Genomic DNA, 7,670 nt, shown 5'->3' on the forward strand with positions numbered 1-7,670 from the left:
TGGTAAAATATACATAGCGTAAAAGTTATCATCTCAGTCAAATTTCTTTCTCTTTTTTTTTCTTCTTCTGAGTCAGAGTTTCACTCTGTTGCCCAGGCTGGAGTGGAGTGCAGTGGCATGCTCGTGGCCACTGCAACCTCAACCTGCCACACATCTTTGAAGTCTCCTTCTCCCTGGGGTCCCCCATTTTTGGAATATTATAGATTCATGATAGTTATGCCACTAGGTTTATTTGGGGGGGGCACTTATTTACTAAAGTCTGTTGAAGGCTAAAAAAACAATGAAAACAAGCAAATGCATGATATTAAGTGCCTTCTTCCTTCTGGTCCAATCCTCTGGTCTCTGAGCCCATCTTTAGGGCTTCAGGTGTCTGAACCCCAGTCCCCTTGGGGACTGTCGGAGGGAGGTGTGACTGATGAGTGGATATTGACAAGGAAGGTGAGCTGGGCCACCTAGAGCATCCTAAGGCTTATCCAGTGCTACCATTAGTGGGTCCCTCTGTGGGCGGTGACTGGTCTGGCCAGGGCTGCAGCGATGGCAGCAGGGCCCTTGGGTCTCCCAGTGCCATTACCCACGGCCTCAGATTCTGCTCTCTACGTTCCTCTTTGGCTTGAGGTCCTGAGGACAGAGCTGACTCTGGGGTTTTGAGGAACTTAATAGCTGGGGAAGAGGCAGAGATGGGCACAACTAATTGTAATGCCATGTGGGAAGACAGAGGATGTCAGAGAGGGAAGTAGGTGGTGCTCTGGGAGTTGGAAGGGGGCTGTCCCAAGCTAGGCAGCTGGGCAGGGGAGAGAGGGCACATGGAAGGCTAGCTTTTGGGCTGGCATCTGGTGGGTGGGGAGTGCCGAAGGTCCGGGTGAAGCCAGGGATGTGACAGGAGGAGGAAGCCGCATGAGGGGAGGCCCAGGCTCAGGAGGGGACCTGGCCATGGTCTGACTTGCACAGAACAGTTGGGAGTACAGATGCAGAGGGGGCCCAGGGCCCAGCTGGTGGCGAGGGTACTTTGTGCTGAACTGGTAAGTGTGGGTTGAATTCTGGAGAGCCTACTCTGTGCCTTGCTGGCTTTTCTCCTCCTGGTTAGCTGGTTCCAGTGAGGTCCCTGGCTCAGTCACATGGACAGTTGGCCTCTGCTGTTCCCGGGGCGTTGGCTTCCTGGCCCAGCTGGTGGCATTGGCCTTCCAGGTGTGAGGTTGGAGATTTGTCTTGCTTCTCAGGACAGTACTATGCAGTGGTGGGCATTTCTCCCCTGTATGAGGAGACTGCAAAGCTTCTTGGACCCTCTTCCTGGGACTGGGAGGCAAAAATTGTTAGTCAAGCCTCAGAGCTCATTAAACTCTCACGCCTGCTCCTCAAATCCTTGAACTCTACACGCTGCAAGTTCCAGGCCGTAGCCCTCAAGCTTGCATGTTGTGAAGGCTGGACCCATGGATTCTGGCTACACGTGGGCAGTCACCTGGTCACTGCGCAAAGACAAACTGTTCTGGGGGAAGACAAACCACTTGGTTATTAGTACCATGGGGACAGAAGTGAATTGGCACAGCTCTTTCCAACCGCTCCACCCCTCTCAAACCCTGGGTTGGCTATGCCAGGTTCTGGGAGAATCCTGGTCCTTGGGGTGCTGGAGCTCTGAGGGTGGGATCCGGCCATAGCTGACCTTCAAGAAAGAAGCAAAGGAAAGAGCCTCACTCAGAGTTGGAGAGTGCTAAGGGGCCTGGAGGCCTCTCCTGGGTATTTGGACTATAAGATCCTAGGTTGGCTGGTGCCTCCCCCATGATGGGGTATGTGTGGGTGCACATGTGGGTGCCAGGTTGTTGAGTCACGCTCAGGACCTCTCTAAGTTCCTCACTTAGTGGTCTGGCGGGTGGAAATGGTGGGTGGGAGGGGCTGGGCCAGCGGCAGCTCCCAGCCTATCCGGTCAGAAGGTATGGGCTGCAACCAGATGTTCTCCCCCAACACCATGGGCTCAGTGCTTGGCGTATCCTAAGGAGCAGGCAGCTGGGGTGCAGTTTGTGCTAGCAGCTGGCTCACTGCAAGTCCCAGCACGGCCCAGAAAACAGGTTGGCGGACCTGGGTGGGCCATGCCGAGGCTATCCGTCCAGCTGGGCCACTCGAGGAGGACTAGTCAGTCTTGGGTCAGTTTACGGGATCAGCTCATGGAGCAAGCAGCAGAGGTCAGCCTCCTTCCTCCACCCTGGGCGTCCGGCTCAGTGATTGCTCAGGAAATAGCTTCCCAGGCAGAGCAGATTTTTCCCTGTGGGTCTGACCCATTCTCTTCTGCCTTGGTGGCTCCTGGGGGTGACCTCCACATTGACCCAGGGCCCTCCCAGGAGGGGCCTGCCAACCTCTGGACATCCCAGCATTTCTGTCCAACAGCCATGGTGCCTAGGGCCAGAGAACCTTTTGAGGGCCCAAGAAATAGCTGTGCATCTGTTGGCTCCAAAACACAAAAATAAAATCTTAAAGTTGGAATTAGTGGATATTTATCTAGGTAACATTTTTAAAAGCTATTTAACTGTAATTCTGTCCAACTATTATTAATTGTATGTAAATAAATGCACTAATGTTCTAGTTGTAAGAACCAGATGCGTAATCTATACCTAGGGTCAAAATTATTAACTTTATACAAGCCCCTTCAAAAAAGTTTATACCTGGCTGGACAAGGTAGCTTGCATCTTGTAATCCTAGCACTTTGGGAGGCTAAGGCAAGAGGATTGCTTGACCCCAGGAATTTGAGACCAGCCTAGGCAACATAACAAGACCTCGTCTCTACAAAAAAATACAAAAAATTAGTCAGGTATGGTGACATGCACCTGTAGTCCCAGCTACTCAGGAGGCCGAGATGGGAGGATCACCTGAGTCCAGGAGGCTGAGACTGCAGTAACCTGAGATCATGCCACTGCACTCCAGCCTGAGTCATAGAGTGAGACCCTAACTCAAAAGAAAAGAAAGAAAAAAAGGAAAAGTTTACAGGTAACATCATACTTATTGTGAGGAGTGTGTGTATTTGGTCTGATATGGGGTAGAACCATCCGTACCAAGGTTCCTTCTGTTCTGCTTTCCCAAAGCCTGAAGCTGTGACCACAGCAGCCACCATGAGAGGGGCAGAGAGGGATCAGAAGGGGCAATGCCCCAGCTTCCTCTTGTCCCATCCGCTATTCTACTGGCTTTATGCACCTGGCATTTAGCCAGCAGGGGAGCCCAGGTTTTGTGGTCCTTAGAGGCTGGCCTCCTGGGGCCCAGAGCAGGACTGACACAAGCAGAGAATGGATGGGTGGGCGAGTTTCAAACAGAGAATGACCAGCACATAATGGCATCATTCTGTATATGAGAAGGGGCCCAAAAAACCCCGGAATTTATTCATTAAAAAAATGTGTATTTATTCTTAAATGTTCAAACTTCAGTCACCTTCAAAGTACTCTCCATTTGACGCAATACACCTATCGAGATGCATTTTTCACTGCTCAGAACATTTTTTGACCTCGTCTATTTTGCTGCCTTTTAGTGCTTCTGCCGTTTTTCGTTTCACCTCTTCCACACGGGCAAAACTTTTCCCTTTGAGGATCTTTTCATGAGGGGAACCAAAAAAAAAAAAATCACTTGGGGTGAGATTGGTTAAATAGGGAGAGTGGGGCACGAGGGTCATGCTGTTTTTGGTCATAAACTGCTGAACACAGCGCAGTGGGCAGATATGCTTGTTAAATACCCATAATGAAATGGGAAAACGCATTGAAAGAATCTAAAAAAAAAAAAGAAAAAAAGTCAGCCGAACGCAGTCTCTCAAACACTGTCTAGTACATTTAGTACATTGATACTGATGGGTTCCTAGAACACTCACCTAGTGGGGGAAGCCTGTACTACTGGGGGCCAGCCCTCCAAAAAAAAAAAAAAAAATTAGCTGGGCATGGTAGCTCATGCCTGTAGTTCCAGCTACTTGGAAGGCTGAGGTGGCAGGATTGCCTGAGCCCAGCAGTGGCCAGGAGCGTGCCACTGCACTCCAGTCTGGGCGACAGAGTGAGACTCCAACTCAAAAAAAAAAAGGTAATTCCAGTGTTTTGGGGATCCTCTTTTGTACACGGCTCTAAATCTCTCTTTTTCCACTTAATATTACATCTTGGCTATCTTTCCAAATCTTGGCACTTACAGATACCAAGTTTGATTTTTTTTTTCATGTTGCAAGATATCCCTTTGATGAATGCAATATAAATTAATTTCCCAGTACCTTACTGATGGACAATTGCATTATATTTAGTTTTCCTGCCATTATAAACCACACGGCAACGTATATACCTCCTCCTGCCCCGGGGGTTGTTGTTGGGAGGTGAGAGTGAGAGGGTGTTGGGGGGTGAAGTATGGCCGGAACTAGGCTGCTTTTTCACAGCGATCTTGGTCATTTTCTCAGTTTGTCACCTGGCTCACAACCTAGACTGGTAGTGGCATATCAAGAGTCTGCAGAGATGTTCCCTTCCACCCAGCACGTGTGTGCCCTTCTGGGCTGCAAACTGACATCCTGTGGGCACACACTACCTCCCCAGCTTTGAGCCACACCCAGGCACCAAATGACCCAGCTTTGACCCAGCTTTTGTTTCTGGAGATGGAGCCCAGAGTTTCAGGGAGGGTGGGGGCAGGCTTCGGCCTGTTCGGGATTAGGGCCCTTTCTTGTGCTCCTTGAGCTGAAAGTCGGGGTGTGAGGGTGTGGGGATGGGGTAGGAGTTGGGGATGTACCTTACCAAGGCAAGGGCACCGGCAAAACCAGCAGGTTCTCTGCTCTGGAATAAGCTCCTCCAAGGGATGGGGACGATGAAGCTGATGGGTGTCCCTGTTCTGCAGGGTGGAAACTGGCTCCCCTCTACTTTCCAGGCTGACTTTGGGGATTTGGGCAGCAGACCTGGAGGTTGACAGCAGGATGACTTGATCACTGGTTGACCTTTCCACGATGCTAGCTCACTTTCCTGCTTACTTCTGCAGGTTCTTTGTTCTGCGGGTGAGTCATCCAGGTCCTGCCCTCTCCCACCTTCCCTGCCCTGTGCTTGTTCCCACTAGTAGATTTGGCAGGTCACTGCTGAGGCCCCACTGCCCCATCCATGGCTGGTGCCTTTGGGGGAGGTTGTGCAGAGATGAGCTGGCCTGGTCAGCAGACTCGGGTCAGGGCCAGCCTGGCTGCTGGACGCTGAGAGGCTTTGCAGGGCTGCAGGGCCTGACACAGGGAGGGGATAGAGAAGGCCACCCAGGGTTCCTTTGGGCCCCACCCAGAGGAGCCTGGTGAGCCCCTGGCGAATGGTCTGGTGCTATCCTGGAATAAAGACCAGAAAAGAAGTGCAGACAGTGATCAGTTTCATTTAAGTATCCATTGAGATAATTTTCTTTTACTGAAATATAGTATATATGGTTGTAGTTATAATTATATACTGAATATTTGTGTCCCCCCAAAATTTGTGTGTTGAAATCCTGTTGCCCAAGGTGATGGTATTTGGAGGTGGGGACTTTGGGAGGTGATTACGTCAGGTGGATGGAGGCCTCATGAATGGGATTAGTGCCCTTATAAAAGGGACCCCAGGGAGCTCCCTCATTCCTTTCACCATGTGTGGTTACAGCAAGAAGGCAGGTGTCTACGAATTGGGAAGCGGGCCCTTAACAGACAGTGAATCTGCCAGCACCTTGATCTTGGACTTCCCAGTCTCCAGAACAGTGGAAAATAAATGTTTGTTGTTTAAGTCACCCAGTCTGTGACATTTTTGTCATAGCAACCCAAATGGACTAAAGATACACACTAAAGTGTGTGTGTATATGTATAAAATTATGCCAATAAAAATAAATACATATGAAACCATACACAAATACACATGAAAACACAACTGTTTATGCTGTAGTTTTTATGTTTACCTAACTAGACTTTGATATTTTGGTTGTTGTCTGATATGTTACTATTTTATGCTAATAATTATCCAGCAACCAATTAGTAAATTTTATAAAACCAAAGTGTCTGTAAAAGGTAAAATTTATGCAACTACTAAGTTGTACCACTGATGTAGTGTTTTATTGTTTTGATTTTTTTTTTCGAGTTGGAGTTTCACTCTGTTGCCCAGGCTGGAGTGCAGTGGCACACTCATGGTCACTGCAGCCTTGACCTTCAGGTAATCCTTCCACCTCAGCCTTCCAAGTAGCTGGAACTACAGGCATGCACCACCATGTCCGGCTAATTTTTTGATTTATTGTAGAGATGAGGTCTCGCCAAGTTATCTGGGCTGGTTTCAAACCCAGGAGATCAGGCAATCCTCTCACCTTTACCACCCAAAGTGCTGCGATTATAGGCATGAGTCACCGTGCCCAGCATGTTTTGATTCTTTCTGTAGTTCTAAAACAAATAACAACTGAAAAAGAATACATTTCAACTCCACAGACATTAAAATTCAGTAAAATTTTTCTATATAAACTGAAATGTTCACTTACCAAAATATTACACCTTACCTTCTTTCGTTATTTAAAATTTTAAGCCCAAATAAAAACTCTAAGTGGTCTCATTGAAGAAAAATTGAAGCAATTTAAATTCTATTTCTTGATCTTTACAATTATTGTGGTTTTGTTGTTTATTTTGAAACATAGGCCTACATAGTACCCGGGAGGGACTAGTGACCAGAACTGAATCTGAAGCTAGCTTCAAGAATTTGAACTTTCATGAACTTACTCATGAAATTTATGTGATGGGCAAAAAATTAAGTAGGTGAGATGATAGCTATGTTAATTGTCTCTATTTAATCTTTCTGTAATGTATGCATATGTCATAACATCTCACTTTGCCCATAACTATATATGATCATTATTTGTCAATTACATAAATACATATATAATTTTAAAAAAGGAATAACCTGTTGGAGACCATCTATATAAACTGAGAGTTCTAAGAAATAATTTCCATGTAAAATATAGTGTCTATTTAGAAGTAATAAACATCTTCTAATTTATATATTTATATAGTGCATATATGTCATTAAAACACTTAACCAGGCATGGTGATGCATGCCTGTAGTTCCAGCTACTCAGGAGGCTGAGGTGGGAGGATCACTTGAGCCCAGGGATTTGAGGCTGTGGTGAGCCATGATCAAATCACTTTAGCCTGGGCAACAGAATGAGACCCTGACTCTAAACAAAATAACCAAACCAAACCAAAACAAAACTTCTCAGTAGTAACTGCAGCAGATACTCAGAACTCTGGGAAATTTCAGGGGTAGGAAGGTTTTGTCACAAACATTGTTTAGAATTGCTGGCAATAAAAAGGAGACTGACTCCCAGTGGGTCTTATTGTCTTTGAATACTTTTACTGCTTGCACCTGGAATGGACGGAAGCCCTCTGGTCTCTGCAGGGACCACCAACACTTGCTCTTTACTTCCTGGCTGCTCTGGGAATCTTTTCCTCTTCTGAGGATGCGGTGGGGACCCTGGAAGCTTGGCTCCTACATAAACCCGGCGCCTGGTGGTCTTTCCATTCCTCCCAAGGCCTGGGCTTTTGAACTGTACAGCCAGGAAAAGACTCCCACTTCCGCTATCACAACCCTTTCCTGGGGCTGCCTTGGCCTTCTGAATCAGGGGAAGAGCTAAGAGGAGAAAGGAAACTAAGAGGAAAAATAATGTGGGTTAATGGTTCAAAAATTTCCCACGGCAAGAAGGCGATT

This window comes from Carlito syrichta, unplaced genomic scaffold (assembly GCF_000164805.1).
Source record: "Carlito syrichta isolate Samal-C Ts95f unplaced genomic scaffold, Tarsius_syrichta-2.0.1 Scaffold306469, whole genome shotgun sequence".
NCBI classification, from domain to species: Eukaryota; Metazoa; Chordata; class Mammalia; order Primates; family Tarsiidae; genus Carlito; species Carlito syrichta.